We start from the raw sequence: 18139 nt of genomic DNA, 5'->3' as shown, positions 1-18139 counted from the left end.
ATCGCTGTATACGACCAGAAATGGGCACGGCTCTTCCTTTCTTGGTCATCGTCCCTGTCGATACCGCTTTCGCAATTGTACCGTCATAGAAGCAGGCCAAGCTTCACAAAGCAACTCTGGCGCAATGCAGCTCTCGTAGACAGCATCGGCGTCTTGCTATTTGGAGCTGTTCCCAAAAGAAGCCGCGAAGACCGCGAAAGATTTCGAATCCGGCCCTCCCTTCCAACTGTGTCTACCAGCTCTGTTGATTATGTAGTCTCTCTCTCTCTTTAATCCAAGAAGCCGAGAAGGCAAGTTCACGGGATAAACAGAAAGTGTGTTTTGGTCTCCGCGTCTGCTACAGCATATCGGACGGAGCTTAACGTCAGATCCCATGAGAGGACGGAGCTCGGAAAAGCGAGACCTTCCAAAGCACGATAGAAGGCGACTTGAGTCTTAGAAGGAAAACCTGCGTGCCGCACGGAATATTACAAACAACAAATGCAGCGATGTCATTGAGCTTTCTCCGCGCCATGCCGGAACAGTCATAAGTAACGCGAGGCCAGCATCAATTTTCCTTCACGAGCTGGCGATGGAGACCTTTGCTTAACTCATCACCAACGTGGCAGTTATGTAGTTTTTCTGTAACTATAGTCTTTCTGATACTTAAGAACCCCCACAGTTAAGCGGTAGAGCACATGATGTCATGGTCTGGTCAGCTGGATCGCTCAATTTTGTCTGGGACTGTTGAAAAGACGTTGTCGTTGTGGCTCTGCGGAAACCGAGTGTACGCACATTCCACATACGATGCCGTGATACTCGCTGATTCAAAGTTAACGCAGCATACTCTGTCGTGCCCTACAACCTGTGTCAGTCATTTAAGCGCAGGTTTTAACGTGAAATTCAAAAAGATTTTATCTCTCCATAGGTTCAAAGTAGTGAGACAGCTGACGTCATAGCGCACGAAGAGCGGTCAGTTGCCTCAAAATTAAGAGCATCAATCTGTAGCACAGGAAGGATGCGATAGGTGATCATATTCAAACGCTCCACAAAACTATACGTTATCCCCATCCAGTTAAAAAACTTATTCGCTAAGAGGCTACTCTCCTGTATACAGTTAGCTGGCCCCGCCTACAGCAAGGCGTAATTACTTAAGACTGGACGATCGAATGCCCTGCTTAGTGTCTTGTCTGGTGAGACTGCTCATGTGGAAAGCAATCGACTTTCGTAGTTGCTAGTATCATTTTAAACATCAGAAATGCCTGGGATGCGCTTTTACGAACTATTCGAACAGTTAACAGCTCCCAGAGACAGTCCCTCTCAGAAGCGGTAGCACGCCTCGGTGACCAGGCTCTTTCCGAGCAATCAATCTTCGAATGCCGGAACCATCGAGCTTCAAATCAGAAAGCGAAGGCGCTGATGAAGTTTATACGATCAACTGGCCTCGTGGAACGACTATGACACTCCCGTATTTGGTGAGAGAGTGAGTGAGTGAGTGAGTGAGTGAGTGAGTGAGTGAGTGAGTGAGTGAGTGAGTGAGTGAGTGAGTGAGTGAGTGAGTGAGTGAGTGAGTGAGTGAGTGAGTGAGTGAGTGAGTGAGTGAGTGAGTGAGTGAGTGAGTGAGTGAGTGAGTGAGTGAATGAGTGAGTGAGTGAGTGAGTGAGTGAGTGAGTGAGTGAGTGAGTGAGTGAGTGAGTGAGTGAGTGAGTGAGTGAGTGAGTGAGTGAGTGAGTGAGTGAGTGAGTGAGTGAGTGAGTGAGTGAGTGAGTGAGTGGGCGAGCGAGCGTGTTTCCTTTTTCTTCTTTCTCACATTTCTGTCTATCCTTACCCCTCCTCCAGTGCAGGGTAGCAAAACTGAATGTTCCTTTACCGGTTAGGCTCTACGCCTTCCGCATAACTTTTATATATATCTCTCTCTCTGTCTTAGAAGAAGTACGAGATCTTTGGAAATATAAGCACACGTCCCGATGTTCTAAAATGGTTTTAATGTTAACCTCAACTCTACGGTTTATTTCACGTTGTGATTTTTTGTTGTACGTACTTTCTTCTATCAACGGTAACAATGATGACTCCGGCGATATTAAGGCTCAATGGAAGCGAGGCAAACCGCTAGTACGCTTCCGCCAATGCATGGCGTATATACGGTCCCAAGTAGAACCGTTATCCTCACTGAAAAACACATCAAGAGCTTCATTTGTCTCCACACATCACTTATTTATTTTAGGCGCTAGTTTGCGAACGTCGCATAGAGCTTAATAACCTTGCATTGACATTATAGGTTAGCATCCGTATGTATTTGGCTCGCCAAACAAGTTCTGTGTGTACACAAAACTTTAACAGAAGGTTTGTTCTTGCGCCAGCGGCCACTCTCTCTCGAATATATATTGGGTGAAAGAGCGAAAACTTCGGTTGCTCCATTGAAAATCTTCAAACAAGCGTTTGACACGCTCGGAAGTCAAGCGCTTCTTTTCTTTTTCTTTTGCTCCAAATGGCAACTGTTTGTTGACTCCTCCACGAGTTACTTCCGTTGGCTGCCTTCGCTTGAGCGGGATCCGCCAGATGATGTGCCCTTGAAGCGCGCTCCCCAACAAAAAAAAAAAAAAAGCCAATATGCGAGATCGGTTGCTGCCGTGCGTGCATTTGCACGCTCCGCCCGCCTCTGAATTGTGAACAGCAATATTTGCCGCTGCCTTTATGGGAGTAAACAAGGCCCGTGCTTTTCGTGTCCGCTGAGATCGCACTTTAATGTTTTTGCACCGCATGTCAAGTTGTTCGCGACATGCATTCGCCGGCGAAAAGAGCAGGAGAGGAGCTGGAACGTCAGAGAACAACCAGATAGCGTGGCTTGGCACTCGTAGGACGGCAGTAGCAGAGGAAGGCTTTGCCAGCGCATGCGACGCGCCATCGATAGCGAAGGAGGAGGAGAGAACTGCTAGGAGTCGATGGTACGCTGGTGGTGCGCGTGTAGAGCGAAGTCGCGGACGGGGCGCGTGACGAGACGGGTAGAAGAGAACGCAAGGGAAATGGGGGACGTGCGGGGGGGGGGGGGGGGGGGGGGAGTAGATATGAGAAATGGAAGGACGCCAAGGTCGCGTCTGAGAGGCGGCTAAGTGTGGTCACGCTACGAGAACGTGCACGCAACCCCTTTCCGAACAAGAAAAAAAAAACTCTTGTTTCTTTTTCCTGTCGAAGGGGGAGGGGGGTGGGGTGCTTCTAAATATTCCAGAAGCTCTATCACGTGTTGTCTGGAGGCCATGCGCTGTTCACGGCGTCTTGAATAAAAGAGCAGAACGCTAGATGAATACCGCCCACTTGTGTGTCCTCCTGTCGATTGCCCAAAAAGGTTATTTGCTTGCTCTGTCATAGAAATAGGAAAAAAAAAGGAAAGAAAAGAAGAAACGAGCCAGCTTGATCATTGTTGTCTACCTCTGCGCCTGTTTTTATATGCTGTTTCGCGGTTTTAAATTTTGAAAACAAGAAAGGCGCAGCGTTGATTCCTCTACCTTTGTGAAGTCATTCGCGCTATAGAAAAGTGCGGTTGTCGAAAATGTGACCTTCAGCTATATATTGAAACAGCGCACAAAAGATCGGCGCATATGCAGCTCGCAAACACAAATGATGAGATTACATTTTCATTTTTTAGTTAGAGAGAGAATGTCCTAGTGTTCGGGAAGAGATTAAACGTAAGGCTTTTAATCAAAATTTTGCAACCGGCTCCAGCCCAAAATAGAATGACTGGCAAAGGAGGTCAGTATTATAACGGCAGTGACGAATACTGGCCGACGAGCTGATAACATTAGTATCTTCAAAGTCGCTGTACGTACGTAGTGTACAATCGATCTGATAATTATATCATGAAATAGGCGTTAAATTTGTCGCACACATGACAGCGAGAGACACCTTCCAGGCACGTGTCAGGCTAAATGTCGACCATATTTTGCTGCTCCGCCAGCAAACTAAATTAATTTTTGTTCGAATACTGAACGTGACTTTAGGTGGCACTTTTAAATTACATGGCTGCAGTTAACAGCTACCGTTAACAGCAAATGACACTAAAACGATAACGCATTCGAAGATTCTTGGCTGGTGAGGTGACATATCCAACGTCAGAATTGTCTGGAATTTCCTCCTCTGAGCAATTCTAGCATAATATCTTCACGTGAATGCAGATCCTACAGACATAAATTTGACAAAACTGCTCCTACGCTATAACTATTCGTTCGAGTAGTTGCAAATTAAATATGATATTCGACATATTGTAAGCGAAGGAATGACGACAAACTGTTTTTACGAAGGAAAGGTTTTGCGAAGTGAGATTCCGAGTACTGTATTAGCAAAAAATTTTCTACCCTGAAAGCGCTGTCAGAACGCATGCTGGGCAACTGCGGTGTTGGGTATGTAATGAAAGAGGCTGACCAATAGTGAAAGGCACTAAAAATATTAAGGTATTTGCCCTAGAGTTTCAGACTTTGTGAGCTCAAACAGCGGTATAACCGAGTGCAGGTATTCACAAAAAAAATTGTTCTCCCAGAACTTTTAGTATAACAACACAAGACAACAAATTGTAATTCTGCACATAGTAGTACTAGCGAAAGCGGTTGATCAAGGGAAAACAGCAGTTACGAACGAAGTGCTTTGTGAATTTCTCTTTTTTTTTCCAAATACAGCACTCCGTAAATTTTTAAGGCTGGCAGAAGTATATGTTTTTTGACGATCGCAGAGTGCATTAACAATTAGTTAGCGAGACAAGAGCAGAGCTTCATCAAGCTTTGTCGGGACATGACATTGTGTTCCAATGGCTGCCGGGACATTGTGGAATCGTTGGCATCGACCTTGCTGACGATGCTGCCCTCCACCCGCGAGGACGCACAGACAGTTCCAATGCTCTTGTTGAGAACAGACGCGGCGAGGGGCCTTCATTCACTTCCTGACACAATGTGGCAAACTTTTGGAGCAACCCGAGTGTCTGGAACTATTTTCTAAGACATAGGTCTCACACTCACTTCAGCTAGCTGGTCGAAGTTAGTTTCACTAGGGCCAGGAGAGCGAAGGAGGGAGCGGGGGGAGGGGCGGAGTTTGCGCAAAACGTCAGCTAACGTTGCCATTTGAAAGGAGGTCTTTCCCATATCCCATATATGGGTCGTTTCTGAAGGGCATTTGACGTTTCCATAATGACTGAAATCTGGACGCCGATTCCCAAATATAGAGTTTTTCTTCCACAGTTATGTTTTAACACACGATGACCGCATGGGGTGGCTCACGAAAAGAATGCTTGAGACCAGTCACGTCTGAATAGCTCATGAACATACTTATTAAGAAAATGCAAAATAAATATGGGACGAAGATAGACATGTACGGGCCGGGTCGCTAGCGAGAGCTCCGCGGGCAGCATGCGACCCGCGGGCCGCGCGTTTGAGACCTCTGTGTCTAAGCAGACTCGACCCACCGAGGAAGCTACAAACTCCATCACAGCTCCCGCCTACCTTGACCCCAGCAAGGACAAAAATAAAATTTCGTCTCTCTCTCTCTCTTTCTCTCTCTCTCCCGCCGTGACGCAACATTACTGTGCTGCCTGTGGTGAGGAGTGGCTTTTACTAAAGCATACTCTTTTTGCATAGGAATGTCGGACATTTCGACATGTGGCTCTTCCAACTTTGACGAGACGATAGAACAAATATTGTGTTTTTGATCGCTTTGTCACCAAACGCGATGTTCTTCGCACTGTGTTGAATCAACCGAACCAAAAACTGTTTTCAGCGAAAAAGATCTTCGGACTATGGCCCCACGTGTCGCAAGTGAGCAAAGCGACGCAGGCGTTGCCACAGTTTTTAAAATAGACCAGCCTTAGTGATTCATTGCAGCCATATACTGGACAAGCCCACATGTTGCACGCCGATAGCATTTTTCCAATCTCTTCTTTCTTTCTTTTCGTCCCTTATTTCATTTCCCCAAGAAGAGGGTAGCAAACTGGACGTGCGTCTGGTTGACCTCCTTGTCTTTCCTTCTTTCCTCATCCTCCTCATTGACGATCGCTTGTGTGTATAATTATTAATAATTGCTGTGTTTTACGTGCTAAGACCACGAAATTATTATAAGGCACGCCGTAGTGGTGGGCTCCGTAAATATTTACCATCTGGTGTTCTCTAACGTGTTCTGACATCCCACAATACACGGGCCTCTAGCATTTCGCCTCCATCGAAATGCGACCGCCGCGGAAGGGATCGGACCCGCGACTTACCGGTGAGCAGCCGAGCAGCGTAACTCCTGTACCACCGCGGAGGGACCATCTTTTCAGCTTATTCTGTCCCACGAAGGAGTTGCATAATATTGCCCGAATATACTGCCCCCCTTATTAATCATTGAATATCTTCCTATAGTAGCTACATCATTAAGAGTGACAGAAAAATAAATGGGGAACGGTTTCAAAAAACAATTTTTACCTTTATTTCGCTGTGCTCGTTTCTGCATGCATGCCTGTCCATGCGCACGGGTGGGTGCGTGCTGGCGCAGTGTGACATTTTTGTTCTTCTTAAGTCTAATATATTTTGCGCTTACTGGATCTTACTTTACCTTCCAGCAATGATTCCCAGCAAATTCAAGCATTTATTTAATTATTTCAAAACGACAAGATCTTATACCAAGAAAGGACCATGCGTGTCATTTTGACAAGCTTACCATTTCTTTTTTTTTCGTTTTTTTTTTTTTTTTTTTTTTTTGTCGAGAACGTCACGTCGTGGTTTCACGCGCCTGCCATTTCTAACCTGGAACTATACTGGGAGTGCGGCATCAAAGAAAGCAGTCAAGCTAGATGTCACGGTTATGACAAGAGAAGATAAGCCCCACGGGAGGTAAACTTTTTTCTGAAGCTAATGTACTACGCTAGATGCTGCAGGTGGTCGACATATTCCATGTGGAGTCTCTATATCTCGAGCTGGGCACCGAGGCGAGGCCGGTATTCTGCTTTTGCATCGACTGTGCCGTTAAGACGCGCCCATACACCTGGCGCTGTCCAGCGGAAGTTCCTCAGTATGACAGAGCTTCCTCAGCATTGAGAGCTCGGATGGCCTCGTGAAGAGGAGGGTGGGACGGCGCTCGCCGGTCTTGCGGTTCACAGTGGCGGACTCACTGGCGCGTCGCCGAAAGGCGCCTAATCAGAGCCGCACGCGCTCTATACGCCGGCCGAGTGGCGGTGGACACACGTCGACCGCATCGATTGCTGTCAGCCGCGTTGGGAGGAGGGGGGGGGGGGGGGCGGCAAGCGATGGAGTTCGGCAGCACGCGCTGCGCTCCGTAACGATTTCCTCCTCCTGCTTGTCAACGTTCCGCCGGAGCCTGCAATTACAACGGGCAGCACGACACCGCGCGACGCCGGCTCGAGTATCGGCTCGCACGCACACTTCGACCCACTCGCAATTCACGGCGCCGCGCTCGTCCGCGGCTCACGTCCGCGCCTCTCCTCTCCGCTGGTTTCCTTTGCTCTCTCTCTCTCTCTCTCCTCTCTTTTGTTTTTTTTTATAGTGCTTGGTATATATGAATAGCGTTGTCAGCGTGGACGAAGCTTCTCGTGACCTCAACGGCGCCTTCTCCCGCGCCGAGTGAAAATGCGGCGAAAAGGGAGCGCCGCGGCCGTGACCTTGACACTGGACAAGGCGTCGGCGATGTTTCTCTTTGAGAAGCTTCCGATTTTGTGCGTGGCTTTTGCCCTTTATATAGGAGTTCCGTTTACTTTTGCTGCACCGGTGAGTCCTGTAACCCACAGATGCATTCTTAGCAGGCGTGGTGGCGCACTTCGAGGCCGTTGAGGCTCTGCAAAAAAGAAAAAGAAAAAAGAAATAGAAACCAGTGTATTGAGCTCAATGCCGGACTCGTCGACTAGCGTGAGCAAGTGGTACAAAGAAGGGAGGGGTTATGCTGACATAGCTGACCGAAAAACTGCGCCCGTAATCCTGGTTTGCTTGCCTTTAAGAGGCTGGGCATGAAGAAGTGGCTTTAAGTTATTCACATGATTAACTATGCGCCACCGCGTGAAACGTGGCTTATATTGACCTCCCAACCCTTCTATCACTTGGAGTGGCGTAAAATAAAGCTTATAGCCTCTATCGGTGAAGCAACTACGCGTTACACATATAGGAGTTACAGAAAACGTACATCTGAATCAGCTTGCAGAAAGATGGAAGCGCAACTGCAGTTTCCATTTTGCACCACATTTTTACGTCACAGGAGGTATGGACGGAGAGCCGCGCTTTACCACAAAGCGCGCGTAATTAAGCAAACGAACAAACAGCTCGCCCTGCATGGCATTTTGAAAACTTAAGAACTTGCAACTATACTTTTGCGACTATTCCCTATAAGCATCTAATGCGAGCATGTGTCATCAAGTTTTCAGCTATGATTCGAACTATTGTAATTTACATGTATTATATATATATATATATATATATATTCTTTTTCTTGCAATTGGTGTACGCCTGGCCGTAGAATTTCCCCCTCTTTTGAATTTCTCGGCAATGTTAAGTTGTCACTTGTATGAAGTAACGAACTCGATTACTACAGCGATGCGACGCCCGTGACCTTAAAAACAGCATCCCCCCTTATAAATGTCAACAGCTCCTTTCGCATCCTCGCGCTTGACAAACAAGCATGCACCACGCCACGTTTTCTCAGACGCGGAAGCTGATGTTGTGTGGAAGACGTCTTCAAAAGTCAGCGGCGCCCGAACTTTTCGAAGTGCGCCAGTCTCGAAACAGGCAAAAAGATAGAGACATGGATCAACGCGTCTCCTTAACTTTCTTTTTTTTTTTTTCGTGTTAGTCCTCGTGGGACTACTCTGGCGCGTGCGGTTTCAGGTTTCCAAAAGCCGCGCTAGATTTATTTCAGAATATACTCGCGCCGAATTAAGCTCTGCGTTTATATAAACACGAGCTGTCGTCAGGGTGTATAAACACCTCGTAGGCTCCTTCTGACCTATCTGCGTCAGCCACTTTTCGTCTCTTTTTTTTATTTATATACGTATGTTTTTTTTAATATTACGCTAGAATGGGGTACAGCGCGCTCCTAAAACGCGCCTCATGAAAGGCGGAGATTAAATAGGCGGAACGGGAACCACCCGCGCCGCCTACGCATGAACGGAGCAAAAGAAAGGGCGCAGCGCCGTCGTATTCAAAGGTCCTTCGAGCGCGATAGCAGGGAGTATAAAAAGGATATTAGGAAATTTGAGCAGGTAGACGTGGTTGGGAAATTCTTGTTTTTTTTTATGATTGTGAATAAAAGCTAACGCAACAATGCAGCGAACAGTTACCAGCTTTTGTGATTCTATGCAGAGCAATTGTGAGACCTGACGCTCGTTCATTCATTCATTCATTCATTCATTCATTCATTCATTCATTCATTCATTCATTCATTCATTCATTCATTCATTCATTCATTTGATCTTATTAATTCGTTTTGACCAGCACTATATAGGTGTCAGGGAAAAATTACGAACAGCAGGTCAGAGGAGTTGGCCTCCCCTCGCAAAAAAGCAATTAAAGAAAAGTTAAACGGCGCTCTAAGTTGAAAAAGAGATTAATAGAAGTGGTGTTAACACTGAATACCGAAAAACAACCGCATAATACCCGGAAATAAAAAAAACAAGAATTTACGCGCGCACCACGTTGCACAGTCGTCTCACATGACATCTCACGAATACTTCTCGTATATGTGTAGAGAAGAACATGTTTTTTTTCCTGAGTAGCGCAAGTATTTCTTATAAGGTTTCAACATACGGCGTGTCATGTAATGTGTGCAAAACTCTAATTACTAATTAGTTAATTATTTAGAAAGGTGATACTGTGCAGACATGCACGAAACTGCACATGCATTCGAGTTCTTAAATCACAGGTGTACGGGACATATTTCCTGCGTAATATAAATCACTAGTTTCTTATGGAAAATTTTCAGGCCGTTTAGCAGAATATGTTTAGTGAACGACTATTTAGTTGGCATATCGAATTCAAAGTTATCAGGTGCCTGCACAGCCTTTTTCCATAGCAGATATCAAGTTCACCCGTACGTTGATCGAAAGCTTCTATGACAACTTACAGACAATTACGCGACAAAGAAAGACAGGGACGTTGAAGATAAGACAAGGTCTTTTTGGGTATAGTGTGTCGTGTGATTTCTGCTGGCACGAGTCAGAAACCGCAATTCTAAGGTCTAGAACGCAAAAAGAGTCAATGTTCAGGACCGAACGACCAACAGATGTTCTCTGCGGCCGGTGGTGTCTCAACAATTAGTTATATACTACAGCCATGTTTACGTAACTGAGGCAAGTGGAGCACCGCGTTGGACTTCTAAAGCATAGCTTCGAATTACCTATCTGCATTAGAAAATGCGATACGATACTGTCGCATCCCTGCAAACGCGGTGAGCGAGGTCAGACCTAACTTTTCCAGTCAGTTTCACGACTCTCCGCCAACAACCTGCTACATGTATGACTTCTTGCAGAGAGTGAGTCGAGCACGTTTTATCCAGATCAAGTTTTACCCGATTGGGAAACTGAATCCTGAGCGAATGGAAGCGAGTGCACGAAGGGGTGCTCGCTTCAACATAATTTAAGATTTGCGAATGTAATCACTCTCCCTGCAGTCCCTGCGAGGGCACTGGTATGCTTATAACAGATATACTAGATATTAGCTTTATGCGTGATTTTGTGTGATTAGACATTTCTATTCTTATTTATAATTATTGCGCTTAAGAAAAAAAAAGCTTGCTTCTAGGTTTCAGCTTTAGCTGTATAAGGGAGGAAAAAGAAGGCGGAAATACAGAAAATTATTTCTTGACTACGTGTGTCTGGCACCGCGCTTGAAGAAAATCGATCACTCGGAGCAGACGGGAGAACAGTAAGCAAGTGAAATGTTCGCGGGAACACCTCATCATTTTGAAGCACCAATGCAAGATAAACGCTCATTGCACCTCCCTCTCTGTCATATCTTTATCTGCTCCGCGTCACTCGCCAAACACGTTTATATCTATTTTTTATTTTAGCGTATACAAACTTAAACTCTGCCGTTTTTCAGCTCTTCGTGTACAAATGGGCATTTCGCACCGTAAACTTCTCATCAGTTCCAATGTCTTGCCGCTGCTTTCTTTCCATTACGGCTGGGCTTTATCGGCTTCCCCTGCTTTACCTCGTTTGTCGTGGGTATATGGCATTAAAGGAGACCCAGAAGCTGTCGGTAGATAACGTCAACGAAGGCTCTCAGTCAGCGCGGAGCGCAACAAAAATTCCCGGCTTCCACAGGCACGTCGAAAAAAGAAAAAGAGCCACGGGAGCCTGCAAAATAAAGCATCAGCCGCTCACCAACGCACGCAAATGCGCGCAAAGCGCACCCAAGCGCGCACGCACGCCGCGACAGACACGACACAGAAGAAAAATCACGGACAGAGGGCGCAAAGACGGAGCTCTGTCTTTCCGCGTTGATGTCATGAATGCTTCCTGTTTATTTTTCAAAGATCAATGGCGGCGATCGATGCCTTCTTCTCAGTTGTATCTCGAGAAGAAGAAGAAGAAAAAAAAAGAATGCGTATCTCAAGGTGGGGGAGCGTTGGGAGCGGAATGGCCGGAAGCTCAGACGGCGGCGGCATATGTGTTTCTGTGGGGTCAATCCCAGCGCCCTCGGCAGGAATTGGTAAGAATATCGCGGCCTCTACATCAGTTGAATGGTAAGCTCACCCGCTGCCAGCTGGCGCGTTTGATATGGACGCGTGGCAGTATAGAGGGCGCCGCCAAGCGAGAAACTCCGAGTGTGTGTGCTCGACGTGCGATGGGAATAGAGCCGAGCCACGAAATCCGTCGCAGCAGGTCGAACACGGAAGCTACCGAATACCGTGCCACAAAGAAAGAAAGAAAGAAAGAAAGAAAGAAAGAAAGAAAGAAAGAAAGAAAGAAAGAAAGAAAGAAAGAAAGAAAGAAAGAAAGAAAGAAGTCAATCCGCGTCTGACTGTTGCAGTATAACTGAATTTCAAAAGCTTTCCTTCTTCATTTTCTTTTCTTTTTCATCGTCACCTTTATTCATTGTCTGGGTGCGCGAAAGGGACGTGGCGCGCCTAACGAATTCAGGTGTTGATCAGAAGCGCTGACTTTTTTTTTCCCATTTGTCTCTCCTATACTCGTTTTAGCGTTACATGGGAAAACGCAGGGCCTTCATACTGCATGGCAAACTTCGAACAAAGAACCCGCGTCGAAACGGCCCCGACTGCGTTGTTCACTGTGCACACATACGTTTAGAACAAGCGAAAACAAGCAGAGAACGCTTGAACGGCATTCGTTAATTTCCTTCACGGCGTGGTGGAAAAACATTGTGTTTGTTTTACCACGGTCAAATAAACTGCGTAGAAGTTGTTGATGTGAAAGTCAAGTCTTATTTCTTTGGCCTTGACGGATCGTATGATATGCGGGGGGGAGTTTGGTCCCATTTCTTTAATGTAACATCGCAAGTGGTATTGCGTGCGACGTCGCGGATGAGATATACTCCCGTAGAGGCTCAGTCCTGACGTGAGCGGAGTGCAAAAATGGTGGTGTGCATTGGGGCAATTATTTTATGAAGCACGATCATTAGGAAAATTTAGGGCATCTATGAGCCCGTGAGGCGTCTCAATTTGTCTCAAATCCTTTTGCTACAGGGACCCCGACAGGACAGGCATAACCTTCCAAGTTTTCATACTTCAAAATGAAATGAATAGCAACTTATCGATAAAAAACTCACTGGGTCCCCTATGCATTCACCTAAGACGACTCGAAGGCCAAATTCATCTTCTTCTTCTCAGTCGATGTATTGATCCTGCCCTGCGACCCTCCGAAAGCTTTCTGCACCTAACGTAGGTTTTGTATAGCCTGCAGGATCGGAAGCAACTCGCCTGGTTTTGCGCGGCCTCCGTGATCGGCCCACCTTTGACCAAGCCACGATGTCATGTGCTGACGTCATCATGTGACGTTATGTCACGTGACGTCACAGTGACGTCGCAAATGTCAGCGTTCTGTGTCGTCATATGGTGACGTCATCACGTGATGATTTTTTTTCCATCACCCATGTTTTCCCCGACGCCGCGGGACGCCGACGCAGACGGTCAATTTTCGCGCTTGATGAGGCATCTAAGGCAAGAAAAAACGAGGACGAGAGGAAGGGAAGAGTTGGGGGTGGCTTCGTGGCCCTTACGTCCGCTGTACTGCGTGAGAGTGATGGTCGCAGAGGCTTCATCATTGTGCTTCGTCTCAAAAAGAACGCTAACCTACTACAGTGCCTCATCGGGCAAGAATGGCCAGGCGCATTACTGTGCATTACTTGACGATGCGCTCGAACTTGGCGTGTTAATTTTTTTTTCGAACGAGACGAATTCGAACGAAATGCTGGAGGAGAAAGCGGGAGCACACTATCATGCACTGCGCGCAATAGCGGAAACTTTGATTTCGCGATCCTTTAATCGCACTGTGATGACATTTGTCCCAAACTGGGTATTGCATTCCTTAAAATAAGAAAAAGCTCTAGCATTCGTACCATAAGGAGCATTCGGTTTTCTTTCCGGGTGTTCAGTCAGTGTTCAATTAGCTAAAACTGCTGCTTGGGCGAGTTGTTTCATGTTTATGAGTTAGCTCATGTTTACTACACTAGCTACAGCGCATGCCTTCTCAATATCTCTTTTTACCACGCATTTTATCCTTGTCTCGTGTAACTGCCACGGCTTGTTTGGTTTTATCGTGGTTGTCAATCGGTTTTAAGTTTAATTATATATCTTTAAAGACGATTGTCTTTCTTGGAATACTTCAACGCAGAAATTTTGGTCTGTCTGTCTGTCTGTCTGTCACACGATTCAGCCACTAGGCCAAAATTTAAGCACTTGCTGAACGCCCAGCCATCTTGAACTGGTAGCTGCGTTCATGCTTGTGAACATTGTCGACCAAAAAGCAAATATTACGCATATCTGAGGCGCAACATCAATACATAAGTATTAGGTGGTGTGTTCCTTTACCAGAAAATAGATACGCAATTCTAAAGACCCTAGTGTTTCTTAGGCTGCGCTGAAAATGCGACGCTATGCACGAGAAAGCCCTCTGCCGACGATATGGTGCTGCCACCTGGCAGTGGCCCTGGGTTCTGCACAAGCTCATGTTTCCCGACGCCACTGCCAGATGGCGTCCATATCTCACGCTGTGCCTCCTCTATTTTATCAATGGCCGCCAGATGTGGCCGATTCAACATAGAGGAGGCGCTTTCTGAGGCAACGCAAAACATAAGTGGCAGAAGACTATCGTCTTTCGACGACATTTGCATCGAAACACGCAGTATTGCTGCGAAACACGCAGCAAAGCCAGTATTTTACTTAGTTTTGTATATCGGGGGCGTGCTTGATGTTTTAAAATTTTTTACTGCGCTGTCACCATTGCTTGAACGTCCTCCTCGGCAACCTGTTGTCACGAGGCTTTTTCATCGCTTCATTTCATCTAATAATCTTTTCCGTCGTTTCGATGCGCGCCATAAAAAGGGCTTGCGTTCAATGTAAAATATTCAGTTGTGAGTTCAGCGCTGTGTCTGTGTCTCGATCCCTAAGTGTTCCGTCTTTTTGCACTGGTAAAATCAGTGTTCAATTGTTGGAACACTGAGTGTTCTGTATACACCGCGCCTGAGTGAGGACCTCAGCCGCAGCTCTATAGTCACGTGCAATGTGGCTCCGAAGCTTCAGGCAAGATCTGCACCTGTGTTACGCGTTCTAGAGATGACAAAAGGGATGTTGACGACACAGGGGAGCCAAACTTTCAGAAAGGGACGAAACGCATGCAGAAACATGCAGACGAATGTCACACGTTCTGCCTCACGACCGGCTGCTGCTGTCAGTTTCCCCGCGGATTTTATCATGATAAAAATGTTTTCAGCGCGAGTGGCACAAGTTCAAAATATACAGACATTCACGAAGAAAAGGTTTTTGAAGGCAACCTTGTGTTTTTATTTTATAACACAACTTGACAATAAAGCACGTGGAAGATTCCTTTACATTTCGTAACGGTCACATAGCTGTTATAGCCACCTTGCTTACTTGAATAGGCATTCGTTTCAATTTCCATTGCCCAGCCTACCTCCTAGCTCTACTCCGTTTTCCCTGCTCGAACCTGTCACATTCAGAAGTGCTTCAACTAGGGCTAGTTGAAGCACTTCTGATGGTAGTATGGCATCAATGTACATTGATGCATTGATGGCATACTGAACTATCAATGTACATTTCGTGTTATTTGCGATCATTCGTGTGTGTGCACCTCTGCAGCTCATCATTTACCCTTCAGTCTGTCACACTCATGCATAAATTCATTCGTTTATTTATTTTGTTTTTCCTTTGTTTGTTTGTTTGTTTGTTTGTTTGTTTGTTTGTTTGTTTGTTTGTGTGTTTGTTTGTTTGTTTGTTTGTTTGTTTGTTTGTTTGTTTGTTTGTTTGTTTGTTTGTGATGTGCAGCCCAAAGGATTCGATGCCATTGAGTTCACGCCTTCTCTCTAATGATATGTCTATGTGCAGCGTCAGCTTTTACTGGAATTCTCTCTTGCGAAAAATTTTGCGTGAAAGCTTTTACCAAATACGGGCCCAGAACATTAAGTACCTGCTCTATGTTTTCTCACGCAGTTACGGGCCTGTGGCACCGATGCGTCCTTGGACTCTAGACGAGGTAAAAACAAAAGCGAAGTTTCGATGCCCGGCTTCGGCAGCCAAATTAATATGGAGGGAGAAGGAGCCTCGCGAAAAGCCGCTTGTACTTTCCGAGAGATGACGAGAGGAACCCTTCAGGAATCAGTGGCTGTAAGACGGGTCAGTCACAAGATCGATAAACTCGAACAGAAGGACAATATCCCGCCCACACCATCGTCTTCAACGAGGTGTTTCACTTTTGCTTTCCTTGTGCTGCCGGCTGTTCACGGGGAGACGTGCTTGTTTTTTTTTTTTCCTCTTTGGTCATAAAGTTACTTAGTCATTTTTCGTTACATGTTGACAAAATATCGTTGGAATATGGATGAACAAAATTATAAGAACCGAAGGAGCGACCAAATTACACCTGCAATAATTTAGTTAAAGTTTTCGAGCAAATGGCAGAATCATGTCACCAGCGACATTTTAAGGTTATGCCAAGATTCGTGTGGGCAGATAAGTCTTCACGGGAAAATATTTTGAAAGGTTAACAAGATTGACTTCGAACATTCATGTCTACCTTCGGTAAAGCGTGGTCTTGGCGCACATTGAAATAAAAGTAATACGAACAAGTTCATGCATCAGCAAGAGTATTTGTAAAACAATATATATGTCGTGCACAAGAGTTGTTAGTTGGGTTAGTTGGTATATTATGGCGAAAGAGAGAAGCCTACATTCGCTCTGTTTGGCCAAAATATATGTCGTATATTGTCGTTATGATCTGCATCTATCATCGCCATGACATTCACACACATGCCGGAAAACGTCCGCTTCGGCTCCACCATAGCTCCGGAGGTATAGATCCTGTCAAGCGTTTACCTGTTGGCCGTTTCACTGCCAGGAAATTACGAAGGGATGCGCCAACGCGCTGCTTGAGACCGGCGCAGGTCACCAGATACGACGGCTAAAAGTGATTGAAAGCCTTATTAAATTGCCTCCGATCGCACTTCCGGGCAGTATGACGTGGCCGAAGGGTCAGTAACTCGTGTAACCGGCGAACGGTATCGTTAAGCGCGCCACAAAATAAAGAAGACGCCGAAAGTGAGCCATAAAGCACGAAGCGCCTGTTCTTCGAAAGGGCTGCTAAAATGAGTCCCGTGCTATGTCAGTTTCCGCAGTAATACGTGATGCATCACTTCCGGGCGTGTTCTCTTCATGGTCGCTTCAATTTTCTTTATTTTCTGATTCCCCCGCGCCGAATTTACTAGCCACGCGTAACTTACAAACAGTAGTAGCGTAAAAATAAACGGGAGAAAAAGCGAACGTTGTCATAAAAAGGCGGCGCGATGGGCCGCCTGTTCCGTCCATCTCTTTTTCCTTTTGGCCGCGAAATGTCATATGTGGCTCGTCCCCGTCGCGTGATCGCAACGTCGTTTCGTGTTTGGAGATGGTCCGGGCAGTTTGTGCGTACGCGTGCGAGCCTGCCTGCGTGTGTAAGGGCACACTTAGGCCTGCTTATTTATTCTGCCAGAAGCCCCACGAGTGGTCTAGAGTGATGTCCCCGCGCCATGTTGCCGCATGGTTGGCGTCTATAACATGCAAGGCCAACCTGGTGAGGGGGTCGGCGAGTTTTCCAGGCCGGCATCGATCCACCGCACATATCACTTGCGCGAGCGAACGCCCGCCGCCCCACGACGGTTTCGGCTCCTCTTTCTTTTCCGGCTTGAGTGCGTGCGTGCGTGCGTTGGAGGTGAGGCACTTCTTGGTGGCCGGCTTCTTCCGCGGCAGTGTCACTCGTGTCGGGCGCGCTCACTTCGAGGAACCCGACCTCGAGCCAATCAATGCCAGAACTCCAGGGAAATTCGACGGTTGCCTTAAAGGGAAAAAACGATAGGGGGACGGAGGGAGAAATAAGAGAAAAACAGATTAAGGGGAGGTCCGCCGAATGAACTGCCGAAGGAGGGAAGCAGAACCGCAGGCGGTTAACTTTCTGTCTCTTCTCGTTTCTTTTGCTTTTTCCTGTTTGCGTACGCAGAGCGCATTTGACTGTGGAAGAGACGTTTTGTTGTCCTTGTGCGGCGGCGGCGGCTTCGCCTCCTCCGAGGAACAAGGTAGCGGCCGTATATCGCCACCGCAGCAAGAGTTCGGAGGGGCACATATGCGACGTTTTCCACTCAGCCACCATATACTCACCGTAGCGGCATGACAATAATGTCATTCTTTCTATCCTCTTTACAGATAGTTCTTTTTCTTCTGTTTCACTCTTGCCGATGAACCATGAAGAGACGCGATGCAACGGGACAACGAGTTGCCATCGATTTGTCACTCCTGGCACATTTCGCAAAATAAACGCGCTTGGGGGAGTCGAAGGGAAGGTCACAATAGGCATGGAATGCGAGGAACCGAATGATGGGCAGCGACACCCCACTATATATTAAGGAGAAGATAAACTGTAAAAGGAATTCATGGCATGATGAAAGCCCGTCAAGTTAAAAAAAAACAAAAAAGAACAGTT

At 46.5% G+C, this 18139-nt stretch overlaps 1 protein-coding gene across 2 annotated transcripts in view; it reads left to right on the top strand.

The window, feature by feature from the left end:
- LOC119375053 (octopamine receptor 1-like) overlaps window positions 1–18139 on the top strand; it is a 517375-nt gene that overhangs the window by 278735 nt on the left and 220501 nt on the right. The window contains exon 4 of one of the 2 annotated variants that reach the window (XR_005180346.2): window positions 15625–16251. The exons of the other annotated variant lie outside the window; for it this stretch is intronic. The gene's annotated coding sequence lies outside the window, so the exon portion shown is untranslated. Of the gene's footprint in view, window positions 1–15624; window positions 16252–18139 lie in introns of those variants that run through there. 2 annotated transcript variants of the gene reach the window in all.

The sequence above is a fragment of the Rhipicephalus sanguineus genome, chromosome 1, assembly GCF_013339695.2.
Source record: "Rhipicephalus sanguineus isolate Rsan-2018 chromosome 1, BIME_Rsan_1.4, whole genome shotgun sequence".
Classification (NCBI taxonomy): Eukaryota; Metazoa; Arthropoda; class Arachnida; order Ixodida; family Ixodidae; genus Rhipicephalus; species Rhipicephalus sanguineus.
This window is presented reverse-complemented; position numbering and strand designations above follow the sequence as displayed.